This window comes from Sus scrofa, chromosome 10 (genome assembly GCF_054392235.1).
Source record: "Sus scrofa isolate SSC_HxYL_T2T_F1_AM1 chromosome 10, Sscrofa_HxYL_maternal_Yorkshire_Landrace_v2.0, whole genome shotgun sequence".
Lineage (NCBI taxonomy): Eukaryota > Metazoa > Chordata > Mammalia > Artiodactyla > Suidae > Sus > Sus scrofa.
The window spans coordinates 89,014,407-89,030,921 of NC_139392.1; the positions used below are offsets into that span (position 1 = coordinate 89,014,407).

Below are 16,515 nucleotides of genomic sequence, written 5' to 3' on the forward strand. Positions count from 1 at the left end.
ACCAGTTAGGGTTGAGTAGTACGTACAGTTTGTCAGTACATAAACACCCAGCTCTGAAGGGGTTAAACATGTCAAAGCATGACAGTCCACTCCCTTGCCACAGGATTGTGAGGTTTAAACAGTAAATACCTCTACATTAGAGAACATTGATGTCTTTAAATAACCTTTTGAGTTTCCCTTGCAGGTTATATCTCAGCTGCCAAAAATGAGACAGTGTGAAGAACAGAAACCAATGCCATGAGCAGCCCCAGATGAATCCTGTGATGGCTCGTCTGTGAGCAGAAAGATGATAGTTACTCTCTTGAGCCATACAAGTACGAGGCTGGCCCCAATCCTTCCCGATAAGCATCAAATGGCGACAACTAGCTACAAGAAATTCCTCCAGCAACAGAATAAGTATTGGCACGACAAGAAATAATCTACTGATGGGAATAGAGGCACTGAAAATCATCCCCTGACTAGTCAATCCCAAATTCACCTGCAAATCCTCATCCTGACACAATCAGGAAGATGTCAAAGTAAGTATATCTCCAGTCAATATAAAAACAATTCTCCCTGGGTTTTGCCTCCTTGTTTGTGCTCTCCCAAGTGTTGCCCCAGCATTGTTCTTGCTGCACGTTCTTGCTGCACATTTACTCTGGTGCTAGAGTTGATTTAACCAAGAGTCACTGGGTGTTTGCTGATTGGTCAGTGGAATGGTTTGTATAGTCCTACCCCAAGATTAACTGAAGAAACTGTTTGCAGAGGCTATTGTCCCCTGTCTGGTAGCAGTACATGACTGTTTCTCTATAAAACAAAGCATTGCAGTGTAGCAAAAAGAGAAAGAGTAGAAGTTAAGCCAAGGAGGAAGGAGAAGTGGGATGGATGGGGAGTTTGGGGTTCCTAGAAGCAAACTATTATATTTAGAATGGGTAGGCAGTGAGGTCCTACTGTACAGCACCGTCTCTTGGACTAGAATGGGATGGAAGATAGTATGAGAAAAGAATGTGTGTGCGTGTCTGTGTGTGTTGTGTGTGTGTGTGTGTGTATGTGTCGTGTGTGTATGTGACAGGGCTACTATGCTGTAAAGCAAAAATTGACATAACACTGTAAATCAACTATACTTTAATAAAATTTTTTTTAAAAAGTAAGTAAATCCCAGGCCTAGGCCCAGCATTTTCACTGTGTTGTGTGGAAACTAATTTTGCTTTGAAGACTCACAGACAGTTATGTGGATAGAATATGTACGTCAGGGGGAATTGCTTTCAAGATTATAGCTATGTGAAAATGGGTGTTGTTATTAGCACGCTGCCTTATGAGAGCTAGTTTGTGAGATTGTTACAGCTCTTTGTCTTTGAGACAGACGCGTATCACTTTGACGGCTTTGCATTCATGAAGATGTATGGGTGAAGAGCATGGTAGTCCTTTCACAGGAGTTTCAGTGATGCTGCTCATTCTTGAGTACTGCAACTTTTTAGCCGTTTCCCCTTCCTTTGTAGGAAGGACTCCGTATTCTTGGACAGATGTTATTTTTGCAATCAAAATGATGACAAAACTTACATAATACCACAAAACTAGCTTAGCGTTTGCCTCTGACAACAGTGAAACATGAACCACCCCTATCTTTTCTTTGAAATCATAACTATTGTTGGGGCAGATAGTTTAATGTTTTGGCCAAAACAAAAGTAACATCTGTGCCTCCCTATCTTATACTAAATCCAACTGATTTATAATAAGCATTTAAATATAATCTTCTAAATATTGTTTTATTGGCTGTGGATACATATTGCTCTTATTTCCATGCCTCATGGACCTTGTGTCATTTAATATCCATAAATCCTAGTGTACATTTAAATTAAATCACCACCTAACAAGTAAGGGATAGAGCTGGGATAGATACCCAGACCCATAATTTTCCCAGTGTGCCATCAGCCCCTTGATAAAAATGTTTGTTAGGAGTTCCCATCGTGGCTCAGTGGTCAACAAACCCAACTGGTATCCATAAGGATGCGGGTTCGATCCCTGGCCTTGCTCAGGGGCTTAACAATCCGGTGTTGCCGTGAGCTGTACTGTAGGCTGGCAGCTACAGCTCCAATTCAACCCCTAGCCTGGGAACCTCCATATGCTGTGGATGTGGCCCTAAAAAGGCAAAAGAAAAAAAAAATGCTTGTTAGAATTATATGAATGGCCACCTATCTGGTGGTAGTGGTGGGGCCTTCTTCCTATCACATGTTATTATGAATCATATTCTATTATACGGTGAGGATTGGTCACATACAGTGATGAAATAGCTTAATTCATGTGCTTTATGCTCAGAATATTATTTTGTCACTAAGCAGATAGTAACAAAATAGGGGTCCATGTTTTCGGTAAGTTATATGTAGACAGACTAAATAGAAACACATGCCAGCAGTAGATTAAGATTCAGGAACAGCTGTTCTCTAGTCCTAGGCATCCATAAGGACCCATAAGGATGCCTTTTAAAAAGCAATTTGCCAGAAATGAACTATTAAGAGTAGAAAGCCGACTGGGATTACTCAAGGTTTAGTGTGGAGTACTACATGGCATAATCATACTATAAAGATCATTGATCACAAAAAAACACAAATCCCTCCAACAAAAATTAAAAGAAACACTAACCAACTTTCAATTCATTATGAAACTAGAAAATTTTACTCAGCATGTTTTAAGTACTCTGTCTTCCTTGCAGTTTTGAAGCACAGCTTTTTTTTATTCCCCCTCCCTCCCTCCTCACCCCACCCCCATGAGTTCCTTCCTTCTACACAGAATCTTACAATGCCATCCACCCAGTTTGCACCAAAGTCAGAGATATATCCATGGATTCAGGAAATGTTTCTTTCCTTTCTTCATTTTTAATATCAGTGGATATATTGCAAATAAGAACTCAGCTTGCTGGAATACCCAAGAAGTTTTATTAGCAGAAACATGTGTTGTTCATGAAATTCTTGTTGGATATACATAACTACCTGCTGTGCATCAATAAATTCACGGGCAATAAACTTTGTCAGTAGTTAAAATTTAGTTATATCAAAAATATGGAAATTGGGTAGGCATTCGTGATGTTCAAGGGGTAAATCCACGTTTCCACTTGATGGCACCTTATGCTGGCATCATCTACCCTTCCTGAATTATCCGTATGGAGAGTCACACTGGCTTTGCCTATATCGTCTGGAAATTGTCAGTTTATCTGTAATCTACTCTTTCTTTAATTTCCTTTTCTTTACTCTGCTGTGAGTGCAGCTCAGCACTCCAAGTCGAGTATTTTTTTCTTCTCATAAGATGTACATAAATCTAGGCTTGCATTTACTGTGGTCTCCTTCATATGAAACACCATTACACCAGAATCAGCAGAGAACAAAGTAGAGAAAATCATTTAATATTAACTGAGCATTTTAGGAAGTTGTCCTGAATAGCCAGTAGAGGTCTCTGCTGCTCTGTATAAATGTCCTTTAAGGGCAAAGCAAAATGCCTTTGAATATGCATATATATATGGAGAGAGAAAAGAAAAAGAAAAAGCCTTGAAAAGAAGTGCGTGGGCCAAGTTTTAGTGTGGTCACCTGGAATACATGAGAAGAGGAAAGTGTATTTTGTTAATGGCGGGACGAGAAGAATAAAAGTAAGTGGAGAGGTCATGCCAGGTTTAGAGGGGACTGGCAGGGTCTGATAAAAGAAGTACCTGTAAGATGAGGTAGGAACATGAAGCAGATTTTATGGGAGGATTTAAGTCAGGCTTGGAGTAAGGAATATCCTTAATTCAAGGAAGCCCAGCTAGGATTGCAGCAGAGCGAGGGATCAGAAGTGAAAATATACAATATCAAATTAGCCAGTGAGTCAGCTGTGGCAATGCCAGGTGCATGGCCTGTAACTCTCCAGCTACCATGTGGTTCAGCTACAGTAATTCTGTCCCAGGAAAAGCATCATTAAACTTGCAGCACAACTATTCTTAAGGAACTGGGCTATCAAAACATATAAAGGCAGGAATTAGTCACAAAGGAACAAGTCAAGGCTTAGGACATATATCCCTTGTTCTGTAAGGTTAGAATATTGTTATAGAAAGAAAAGCAGAGTTATTTATTGGAATTGGGTAAGAAATAGACTCATGGACCTAGAGAACAGACTTGTGGTTACGAAGAGGGAGGGGGGAGGAAATGGGATGGACTGGGAGTTTGGATTAGTAGATGAAAACTGTTACATTTCGAGTGGATAAACAATAAGGTCGTGCTGTTGTACAGCACGGGGAACTGTATCCATTCTCTTAGAATGGGACATTATGGAAAATAGTATGAGAAAAATAATATCTCTATATATCTCTATATATCTATATATATATATGGCTGGTTCACTAGTTGTACAGAAGAAATTGACACAACACTGTAAATCAACTGTACTCTATTAAAATAAAATAAGAATTGGGTGTAGAGATCAGATCCTCACTGGTTAATCAATAAGACTGACCAGCAGCTGAGTCACCTGAGTGATGTGTATCTGTGAACTTCCTCTGCATGCGAACAGGACCCGATTCAGAGCAGATGGGGGTCTAAACCTCCAGAGGGGAGTGCAGGTGCTCAGGTGTAAGGATTAGGTCCCTACGCACACATGACAGGCCAGATTTAAGTCTGGTTGTAACGGTTCCTCTCTGTTTTTTCTTTAATCTCAACTGTGGATTAAAATAATCCACAAGACATTTTATTGGGATTAGCACCCAGGAAAAGAAGAGGAGGAAGCATGAGTGAGCAAAGGGGAAGCTGAGCTAGAATGTAGATGCAAGGAAGCGTTGGCTAACCCAGTGGAGAGCCTTAGAAAGAGCAGCATCCATCAGAGCTGTCACCCAGCAGTCTAGGCTCTGTCATGCTCCCCTCTCTCCATCACCACAGACAGGTTGCCCAAGAGGAGCACAACCCTAGGAGATCATTCGGAGGGAGACACTACAAGCCATTCTCTAATGTTCTTTGTTATTTCAAGAAGACAAAGGACAAGCCTGCAAAGGGATTCAACCACTGAATTTGAAAAATAAGATAACATCGAGAATCTTGATGCGAGCAGTTGTTCCAGATCAACAAAGTCCAAGTCAGGATAAAACAGGCTATACAAATACCATTTGGGAAAATAAGATTTGTTGGAGTTCCCATCATGGCTAAGGGTAATGAACCTGGCTAGTATCCATGAAAATGTGTTCGATCCCTGGCCTTGCTCACAGTGTTGCCATGAGCTGTGGTGTAGGTTGCAGATGTGGCTTGGATCCTGCATTGCTGTGGCTGTGGTGTATACTGGCAGCTGCAGCTCCAATTCTACCCCTAGCCTGGGAACTTCATATGCCACCATTGCGGCCCTAAAAAGCCAAAAAAAAGAAAAAAGAAAAATAAAAAGTTTGTTAACATTAGGATACAATCTTTTTAGTACCCAAAGACTTGTTGGAGTGTGGGAATATTTTCTAATTCTCAGTGAGCCAGCAAAGAAATTTTGGCATCTATTTAAAACTTTCCCAAGTGTCCTAATTGAGCTATCAATAATTGAAAGATCAATTCCTTTGGAATTTTGTTTTGTTTTCTTTGGATTGGTGGGGTGGAGAGTGGGGGTTATTGGAGAACAAGAGGGCAGACAGTGAAAGAAATCTGTGTGGTTTCTAAGTAGTTGAAGCCTTAGTTAACAACCTCCTTACTGGAAATGAATTTTCAGTCCCCTCTTTTAATTTCCTCCAATTTCCACCCTCTACCTACCAGGGGAGTCACCCCCCAGTGAATGAGAAATGGAAGTTTTTATCACCTTTAGTAAAAATGGTTGGGAATGACTGATCCCTACTCAAGATGCCAAGTCAGAAGAAGACTAAAGACCAACATTCTTAATGTTATACTTTGATTTCATGTCTCCAAAGAAGCATTGTCACCTATGCAGTTTAGATTCTGTAATTACAAAATACTCCAGGATGCACTATTCATCAGGCAGTAGAATGTGGCTGAAAGAATCTGAGATATTCATTCTAGCCTTAAAGGATTATTCTGTAGCCCTGACTGTTGTAATCTCTTAGGGCCTCAGTTTCCTCATCTGTAACATGGTTGGTTCGGAATAGTTCTGCCAAATGTCATTCAGCTTTAGGACTTTATAATTGAGGCTTTTGAAAGTAAACCACAGTTCATAATCTCTTTGCAAGTTAGCATTTTGTGAGCTTGCCTTGGAACTTAGCCTTCACTCACAACGTTATTTCTGTGCACACAAAACATTTCCAGTCCCAAATAACCAACTTAAAAATAAGGTGTTAACCGAGTACATTTATATTGTAAACTTAGTGCTATAAGCATTTTTAAAGAAAATCTTATTGAATTTGTCATCATTGTATCCACAAGATGTCGCTGTCTGCCACAATTTGTCTTGTAATTAGTCTGCTTACTTTCCCCCATGGGTTTGGTGATAACTTGCCCCTTGTTAAAGTCAAGTGCACTGAGAACTAAACGTTTTGTGACAATTTCTGTGTTCAGTGAATTCCTATGCATAATTAGCTGATTTCAAAGATAAATATACGTATTTACCTATGTTCTAAAAAAAATGCTTTTAACCCTATTTACTGATTTTTAATGGAAAGTGTTTCTGATATATAATTTTATGAAAGAATCATAGGAAAAGAGTCATATCAACACACATGAATGTTTAAAGGTTGAAAATCATTCTTGTAGCAAAACAGCATCTTTAAGGAATATTAGAAGGGATGATTCCTGGATCTTGTGATTGGTCTAAAATGACAAGGCAGGAAGTTTTGGCTACATGTAGTGTGTAATTTGCAGGGGAGTTTGATATCACCCAGGCATATCGAAAGCCCCTGTCACTTCTGTCTGTTTTTATAAGGTGGATGAGGTTGCAGGCTTGACTCTTCCCTGGGCCTTTGTGCAATGCTGTTGTTTACAAGGCTTTTCTCCTCATCTTTGCCTCATTAGCAATGCCAGAGTTGCACCACCCTCCTAGTTGAGGAACCTGAATGGCCATGCTGAAACCTCACTGGAATCACTCCTGTCACCTTGCACCACAGAACAGAACATGTGAACATTGGATTTAGTAACTGGTATAATAGTATTTCACAGTGTGACAGTTGTACCTTGTAAAGCATTCCATTGGCACAGACTTTGAAGATATTGTTGGTAAAAGAACCTTACTTTTAATTGCCTAGTTAAACCCAGATCACAATTATCATATAATCTAACTCCTGGAAGAAAGATTCAATACATTAATCATTACAGTTGCTGACAACTGTGATCAGATCGTACGAAATGTTTTCTAATCATATGTGGAGAATTGGCAACTCAGGCATAACAATCAAAAAAAATTATATCTATTTTCAAATAAACATGTAGTATTTGGGGAGGCCACAGGATGTCAGGCTTCACTCTAAAACCAGTTGTCTCACAATTCCCTGGATTTGAAGTTTAATAGGTGAATAGTTTTTAGAGTATTACCTTTTGGAGGACTATTGATTTCATCTGAGTCTAATTATACTTTTCAATGAATATGTGTGTGTGTGTGTATATATATTAAAGCATAGATTTTGTTTTTTGTTTGATATGCCCACATACTTACCTGCTTTTAAATGATTTTTCTATTAATGTCAGTATTTCAGTATTAAAGAGAATGAGTGAAATAAACAACCCCTCTTCTCTCTTCCCATGTAGTTTGTCGTTTGGCACTTTGCTTCTCTCAATTTGAGCGTCACCGTCACCGTAAAGAGAACTGGATTTTCGACTGTTTTCAGGTTCTTTCTGTAGCTTAGCACTCTATCAGGCTTGCTAATTTCCACGTCCAGGAATTTGTCTTGGATGAATACTAGGAAATCTGACAGAAGCAGTAGCAGTGGGTTATGCTGGAAACAGCGGGGAACCAGACATGAGATGAGGCCTGGGTTCCAATCCTTGTTCTGCCACTTTGTAGCCGAATGACTGTAAGAAAAGTTGTATGTTCTCTCTGGGCTTCAAATTTAAATTTTATAAAGGTAGCATAACACTGACTGCTCTCACAGAGCTTTCATGAGGACAGTAACCTCTTATTTTATTCTTGCCAGTTGATAGTCAGCATCTTAGAGTTGTGTTAAAATTTTAGGAACAGCAATTTCATTTTTCCATCAACTGTATTCCCAGAACCAGCCCAGCCCAGAGGAGCTTTATCCACTGACCGTAGCCTTTACCAACAGGATGTTTTCACTGCTTGATGAGGGGCAGAGATGAAGCTGCAAGAAAAGCTGAAAGTAATCCATTTGCTAGGCCCAGCTCACTCAACCAGATAGAAAGTTGGGCATTAGCTCAGTGCCCCAGAGCATGAGTCTGGCACACAGCTTGTTGCCTCCTTGGCCCTGAGTCATCTTGCAACCTGCTTCGGCACGTATTGGCATTATTGCCTCATTGTTCTTCCCCCTGGGTAATCAGAACGTCTTGGGCTAATGGGCTGCCAGGCTAACAGAAGGCACAGCTGCTCTGTACCTGGCTACTACTGGTGTCCATCTTTGCAGCCAGGTAGGGTTTGCACTGAGGCCGCTGACCGTGTGCCAGCAGTCATCCTGGTGCTCAGCATCAGTCTGTAAACAGGGTAATATTTGTGGGAAGTGGTAACATCCCTGGCGCACGTCTTCTGAAAGAGCTTAGACACCAACAGACAACAACCTCTGCGTTTCTTTGAGTTTCCCAGAAATCTTGGGACATAGTGTAAACCTTGACTTTGAACTCTCTTGTCTTTTCATTATCTAATCTTGTTTCAGAAATTAAATCAAAATGACTCTTTCTCTGCTGAATCGGTGAGGCAGATGGATTTAAAGTCCTTATCAGCTAACCAGAGTTTACCTCTTGGTCATGGAAAAAAGGAAGAATGTCCTGAGCCTCCCTTCATGGCCAACCTCTCTTGGCCTGGAGCAGTCAAGTCCCCTCTCCCAGGTGAACCTAGCTTCCCTTGGAGTGTTCTAGTTATCTCGAGACCTCTGATCTCTCCTCACCTGAAAGAGCCCATTCACCTCTGCACCTCCATCCGCCTGGGCGTGTGCAGCAATGAGGAAACCCAGACTGCTGATGGATTTGCAGAATCTGTACAGAGATTTTGGGATGGCCAAAAATGTGGCTGTAATTCAAGCTGTTGAGAAAAGCGATGGAGAGATGTGTTGTAAATATTGCTGTCCATCATTAACAAAGATATCCATCTTTATTGAGGGATGGAGATGTGTGTCATAAAGATTGCTGTCCATCATCCAAAAAATATACCATACAAAGGTTATTTAAGAGAGCATGAGCCGGCATGCTATTTTAATTATTTTACTAAGCCATAATTAACCCTGTGTCGAGTATAAATATAACTTTGTAGTATGGCAATATTATACCCTCTTCAGTATATTTCAGGCACACATTTGATGGGAGAGAGTTATTTTAATTGTTAAAGATTGCTGGCAGGGGAGTTTCTGTCGTGGCTCAGTGGTTAACAAATCCGACTAGGAACCATGAGTTTGCGGGTTTGATCCCTGGCCTTGCTCAGTGGGTTAAGGATCCGGCGTTGCCGTGAGCTGTGGTGTAGGTTGCAGGCGCGGCTCCGATCCCGCGTTGCTGTGGCTCCTGTGGCATAGGCTGGTGGCTACAGCTCCAATTTGACCCCTTGCCTGGGAACCTCCATATGCCGCAGGTGCGGCCCTAGAAAAGGCAAAAAGACAAAAAAAAAAAAAAAAAAAAAAGATTACTGGCAGGGACAGTATTTTTCTCTTACTTGTCCCCCATTATGTTAACATGTGCTTTGTGACTAGACTGGGATTAATTTATTGATTTGGGTTCACAATACCAATTTTAATTCATTAACATTTCACTTCTTCATTTGTTGAGCTAATAATCCACAAACTCTAAAGAAATTAAAAGAAAGAAATCTGGGAGGCAGCAGTGCCAAGTATCAAAAAAAAGAACCTTCCTCCCCACTATAATTGTTCCAGGCAGTGTTTACTCATCTGCTCGGAGGGCTGCTCTCAGGGAGTCCATTGTTTTGTGTTTCCCTGTGTCTGTTCACCAGCCGCAGATCCCACCTATGGTGTTTTTATTTGTCTGACGAGCTGAAGAAAATGTGGAATTAATTTGCTTGGATAAAGGAACATAGTGATGAAATAGGCTAGTGCTTTATGTCATTCAGAACTCATCCAACACCTTTACGTTCAAAAATATTCAAATCATTTTGAAAAGAAGGAATACCTTTTTTTATATCTGAAATTTTTGGGAAAAAATATGTTCAGACAGTATGTAATTCTCTGGCAAATATCTGGTATGTATCATCCTTTAAATACAAATCAAGCTTCCTTTAAAATTATAACCTGGCACCTTGGGTTCGTGAGCAATTGTCATCAACCTGCCAATTTACCTCTTGTCATCAGGGTAGTTGTTATCATTTTAAAAGATCATAAATCAACTCTCTGCATGTAAATTTTTTATTTTCTTTTATTTTGGGGGGAGGTTGGGTGTGGAGTTTTACTTGTATAAGGATTGCAGGACTTAGCCTTTTAATAGTTGGTGATGAAATGGGAGTAAACTTTGGCCAATAAACAGTGACTGGTGACTTAAGGCATCAGGTTAGAATTAAATTCATGGTACTGTAAAATAGTAACCTCATTGAGGATCAAAGTCATGCTTTTTTATCCAGCGCTTCTTTGTGACAAACACATTATGTCAGCTCCACTAGCTCATTTGTCTGCCGCAGTTCCACTTTATCAGGCTGGAGTAAAAAGAATTGATGTGTCTGGATAGATAAAGTAAATGGAAACTCAGGACTCATTCCAATATGCTGTACTTTGATATATTTTGCAAACCTGAGAGCAGCTGGTGTAACACTAGTTACTGTTTGTATTTAAATATTGTACATTAGAAGACCTTTGAAAAGGTGTTTTATAATGTTCTTTTTTCCCCCTCCTTTTTAGCACTTTCTGGCTTTCAGATTGTTCTTTTTTCTTTCATTTCCTTATTGTGTTCACAAATATTCAGAGCCTGCTCTTTCAGAAACTTTTATTTCATTACCAAGTCAGATAGAACAAGATTCTGTACAAAGTGCTAATGTCAATATAATTTTACATTGTAATAGTCACTTGCCTTTGCATATATCCTCGTTCTTTAACTCTGTGACATGGGAGCTTTCTTGACTAAGTAAGATTTATTTTCCAAAATTTTCTGTTTTCAAATCTCATTCCTGTTGATTAATTCAAATGCTACCAAATTTAGCATAACAAATGTCTCTTCTTTAACTTTAGATCAAGAATTGCTAGTAAATACAAGAAATGTATTTTCATATAAAGTTACATTTTGACATAAAATAAATGATTTTCATCAAAACAAAATTCTTCAATATTTTTTAATGAAACCAAAAGAGCTATCCCAAATTACACATACTAGAACCACAGTTATCTCAAGTTATTAGACCCAAACAAGTGTTAAAAATGTGGATGTTGATGCTAAAGTTGCTGGTGTTTTATAGGTGTGAATGGCAGACAGGTTTAAGACTATAGGTCAAGGTGCAGTGGGAAAAAAGAATAATTTTTGATAATGAATAAATTCCTGAAAATTAATTAACTCTTATGCTTTGTGCTTTCTTTCCCTTAAGACTTTTTTATACCATCGAATCGAAATGAATGATTGAGAATATCAGTTAGATAACTGAAACTCAAATGTTCCTGTTTCATTATTTGGATGCTTTAAGTTGGGTGGGGTTTTGGTGGGGGGTTGATATATCTTAATAAATACTCTGCTCTTTCACTCTGTACTCTGTTACCCACGGTTAAAATCTTGATTGAGGAGTTCCTGTCATGGCTCAGTGGTTAACGAATCCAGCTAGGAACCATGAGGTTGCGGGTTCGAGCCCTGGCCTCACTCAGTGGGTTAAGGATCCCACGTTGCTGTGAGCTGTGGTGTAGGTCACAGACGCGACTCGGATCCCACGTTGCTATGGCTCCGGCGCAGGCTGTTGGCTACAGCTCTGATTAGACCCCTAACCTGGGAACCTCCATATGCCACGAGTGTGACCATAGAAAAGACAAAAAGACAAATATATATATACACACACATACACATACGTACAAAAATACATATACATATATATCTTGATTGAGAATTAGAGGGCAGGAATATAATTATGAAGTCTCTCAATGAAGTTGAACTGGTACCAGATATCAAGCATGCTAAGTACATTAGTAGAAAAAGATGCAGGAGGCTCTTGAGACAGCGAGGTATCAGGAATGAATGGCTAAAATGACCCACAGATCTTTCTTTTACCAATCCATTTAGGAGGAACTAAATCAGCTACTGATAACTCTGCTGATTATGGGCTTTCTCAAGCCGCCTTTATGAAGAACAGGGAGACAAGATGAGCAGCTCTTATCCCAGAAGAGGAACTTGATCCTGATGGAAACATCCTAATGGAAAATGTGGTGTTGGGATGAGAGTCTGTGATGGAGTGGCAGCTTGGCCATGCCGCAAGTCACTCAGTATCGTCTCTGCACCTCCTAACTCGAAATTTTCAGACAGATTTTTACCCATAAAAAATACAGTGATATAAAATGTCTCACATAGGGTCTACATTTATTTTGATTCCTCAGTCACATATCAATTGCCATTTATCTTTAGAATACAGTAGACCTTTTGGAAATATAAAGTGAAAAAGCAAAAGTATAGTCACTGTTTTCTTTAAAAATATATGTGGTTGTATGTTTGACTTTTATTACAGATATAACTGCCAGAATATTTTAAAGGGGAAAAGGCAGTGTGAAAGAAGGCAGAAAAAGCAACTTGGTATGTAAAATATATCCATGTAAAAATAAATGTATTTCACAAATATACTTTCACATCAGCCAATACAAAAATGGATGCTGAATGTTTAATTCAGCTGAGCTTTTTCAATAATCAAATGTATAGATTCAATATTTTTAAGTTATACTTCTAAATAGTGTTATTTTCAGAGATGCCCTTGGCATGTGGAGGATACATACATAATAAGCCTTTAAGATTCACTGAGAAGGGCGAAAATGTTATATGTGACAAATACTTAAATATCTGTACACTTTTACACTCAAAATGATACAAATTCTTATCCTAGCAACCACTAAGACCTTTCTTTGGAAGATTATTTGAAGAGCATCTCGATTCCTGTTTGTCTGTTTATATGAAAAGTAACAATGGAAAAAGAAGACAAACAAAAAGAAAGTATTCAAGTGTTTGAAAGAGCATGATGATTTCTTGTGAACCAAGCTCCAGTTCTCTTGAGCTGATGAGGGGGCAAGGTATATAGCATTGGGTCAACAATAGAAGTAAGGGTGACTGAGAGCAAACAGGAGCAGGAACGGCAGACAAGAGAGGGATGCTATTTAGGGTATGTGTAGTGTAGACACCATGTGGCTTGCTCTCAGCAGCTCAAAATGTCAGGGCATTGTTCAGCATGTTCCAAATGCCATATATGCCGTGTGGTTTGTGCGGTGACATTTTCTCAGTTCTATCAGTGGGGAAGAACAGTGTGTAAAGTATCGTGGACCCTCCAGGAGGCGAGCCTGTGGAATGCCAGTGCACACTCAGTGATGCCACAGAAACCCTATCTCAGGCAATAGATGTCAGCTAGTCTACCTTCTCAGTGCCTGACTTAATATGCTGGGGGTTGCAATGCAAATCCTCCCCTGTTTACTGAACTTCCTTCTCCACAGTTGGCCAGGGCCATTTCCCTTGCAGTACAAATGGGTTAAATAATTCTGCATTTGCCAACTCTGACATGTATAACCGGATGACCCAAAGAGTGCAGGACCTCCTCCGAGCCTTTCTGTGGGGCAGCCATTGAGGTTGCATGTTACAGTGTGAGGATTCTGGAGGGAGGGTCCTGACGGTGGAGTCCTGGTGTGAACCCTTCTCTGAGTCTCTGAGGGACTTTGGGTATGTCATTCAATCTCTAGGAGTCTCCGTTTCTTTACCTGTAAACTGAGAATGATGGTCTGATCTTGACAGTTGGTTTTAGTTCTAAAGTTCTGTGAGACGTGAGGAAGAGGCGTCTTAATTTCTCTCTCATGGAACCTGATTTCTAGCAAAAGAACAGTTGGGAGTTCCAAAATCTGCTGTTGAGAAATAATGAGGGTGATTTATCTGCCTTTTGGGATATACAGATTTCAGGCAGGCCTTTGAAATGGAAATCCTCAGGCAGATCTTGAAACAGCTATTTTTTTTTTTTAATGTAGCTTCTTTGAGCAGAAATTTTGCATACTTTGTCATATTTAAGTTTCATAAGAGTCCCACAAGGTGCCAAAAGCCGATCCCATTTACAGGTGAGAGATTTGAACCTCAGAGAATTGTATAGCTAATTGGTGCCAGAAATTGCAGTCTTCTGGATCCAAGCTCATGTGATTTCTGCTGCATTACAGCTCCTGGGAGGGGAAGAAAGGCATGTCTTTAGTGTCTAAGATGTGTCAGGTACTATGTTATATCATTATTTAATCCTTACTCTGAATGAAAAACGTATTATTCTCATCACTATTCGAGGTGTTAAAAATCCAGCCCACCACTGCCTGCTTTTGTAAATAAAGTTTTATTAGAACATCACTATACCTGTTCGTTTACATTTAGTCCCTGCTGCTTTCAAGCTACAACAGTTGAGTAATTGTGACGGAGACAGGATTGTGCTTACAACCTCAAATATTTATTATCTGGACTTGTATAGAGAAAAGTTTTTTGTTTATTGAGTTAAATAAATTCTTTGGGAAGAAAAGAGATCATTGATCACAGGATAAAAGACACTTGATAGGTAGCCTCAATGCAAATATAGAAACCTTCAAAAGAGTTAAACCAGCTGATAAATTAAAAAATGCATCAAGGAGTTCTCTTGTGGTGCAGTAGGTTAAGGATCCAGCATTGTCACTACAGCAGCTTGGGTTGCTCCTGTGGCACAGGTTTGATCCCTTGCCTGAGAACTTCAATATGCTTCAAGCATGGCCCCCCAAAAATGCATTGACTTGATACAGTAGCTATTAATTTAATGACTGATTTTTTTCTTGTAGCTCAAAACTAACTCAAAGTGATTCGAGAAAAATTTTAAAAATATTTTGAGCAATGGCAGCATTATTGGAATAATTGAATAGGCTATATATTATGTTTTAATATTTACTATAAGCTATAAAAAGCTTTTATTTGGTTATTATAATTGAACAAAGATGTTTACTTTGAAGAAAAACTTGCATTTATTTGTGCAGTTTCTGGTAGGTTACTTTTTAAAAACGCATATTCTTTTCAGGCTTGTTTTATCAGAATTTTTCCTGTTAGGATGGGCTAAGCTAAAATGTGACTGGGGAAGGTAAATACATACATATATATGGTGTTGAAATTCTTTTAATCTCTAAAAACTTTTTCTTTGTGGCCTGATGCATTTTCCATTCCGTAGGAGAAAATGGGAGTTAGAATGTGGGCCAACTCGAAACTCAGTTGTTAAATGGATCCCTTCTGTCAGGGTTCTCTGATTGCCATTGTGCTCCAAACCTGCTGTCTCTTTTCTGAGTTACCTGCTGATTGCTGGCTGGGACGCAGAGCGTCCCATTGTAGAACTTCACCTGGGTCTGCTTTTCATTCCTTAGATCTCTTTTCTTCAGCGTGCTCCATCGAAAGATAGGAAGATTGTTTCCTCTTCATGGAGACTGTGACTCTCCAGCAATCATAAGGTCTTCTGTATAATTTCTAAATTTTCAGCTTCCAAAGCATAATCGCTTGGTAACGGCCGGCAGATTTGTTGCGCCCACCCTGTGCTGGGCACTGCTCTAAGTGCCGTGTGCATATTCACTTAGTTCCCTCACAGTCACCTATGCACTGTTACTATTATCATTTCCGTTTTACTGATGAGGTACCTGGACGCAGAGAGGTGCAGCATCCGGTGTCAGTTCAGCCCAGTCAGCATTAGTGCCTCGGTGGAACTGGAACCACGCATTCTTGCTCCAGGGCTTATGTTCTTCGTCACCGTGCAGTACTGCTCCTCTTCCTGCACCTGTTTCAACCTATTTCATGCATATAATTTTCCCATGAGGAAGGTAGATGGGCGAGCAGGTTTGTTATTCCCTGACCCACAGAGGCGTGGGGTGATGTTGACCTGTGCCATTAGCTGGATCGAGACATGTCTATAATGGGAGCCCAAATCTTCTTTTTCTAAAAAATGTGTTCTTTTCCACAAAACCATCCCTTCTAGGAAATAATGGAAAAAAAACACATTCTTCTTGAGATGATAGCACTTTTTGAATTGTTAATTTTTTTTGGAATAATTGTGTTCTATTAGGTGATAACTGGAAAAACGTGGCCAACACATGGGAGTAAATCTCTAATAGAATCTCATTGGGGATCACGGTAGGTTGGTGAGGACAAAGGTGTCTGCAGAAGGGATTGGGGTATCTCTCAAAATGAGATAGGAGGTGTGTCACTACCGGGACTTTCTTGTGCAAGTTAGAAAATAGCTACTGATAATTCTACTAGTCTCACCTAAGTCACCTTCAGAATTTGTGGAATCATCTATTTAGCATCCTGAAAG

General features: G+C 39.7%; 1 long non-coding RNA gene across 2 annotated transcripts in view; it reads left to right on the forward strand.

Annotated features, from left to right (window-relative positions):
• LOC110255714 (uncharacterized) overlaps positions 1–16,515 on the forward strand; it is a 754,959-nt gene that overhangs the window by 164,655 nt on the left and 573,789 nt on the right. For both annotated transcript variants that reach the window (XR_014818117.1, XR_002336416.2), the window contains exon 3: positions 185–518. This is a non-coding gene — a long non-coding RNA (uncharacterized LOC110255714). The remainder of the gene's footprint in view (positions 1–184; positions 519–16,515) is intronic.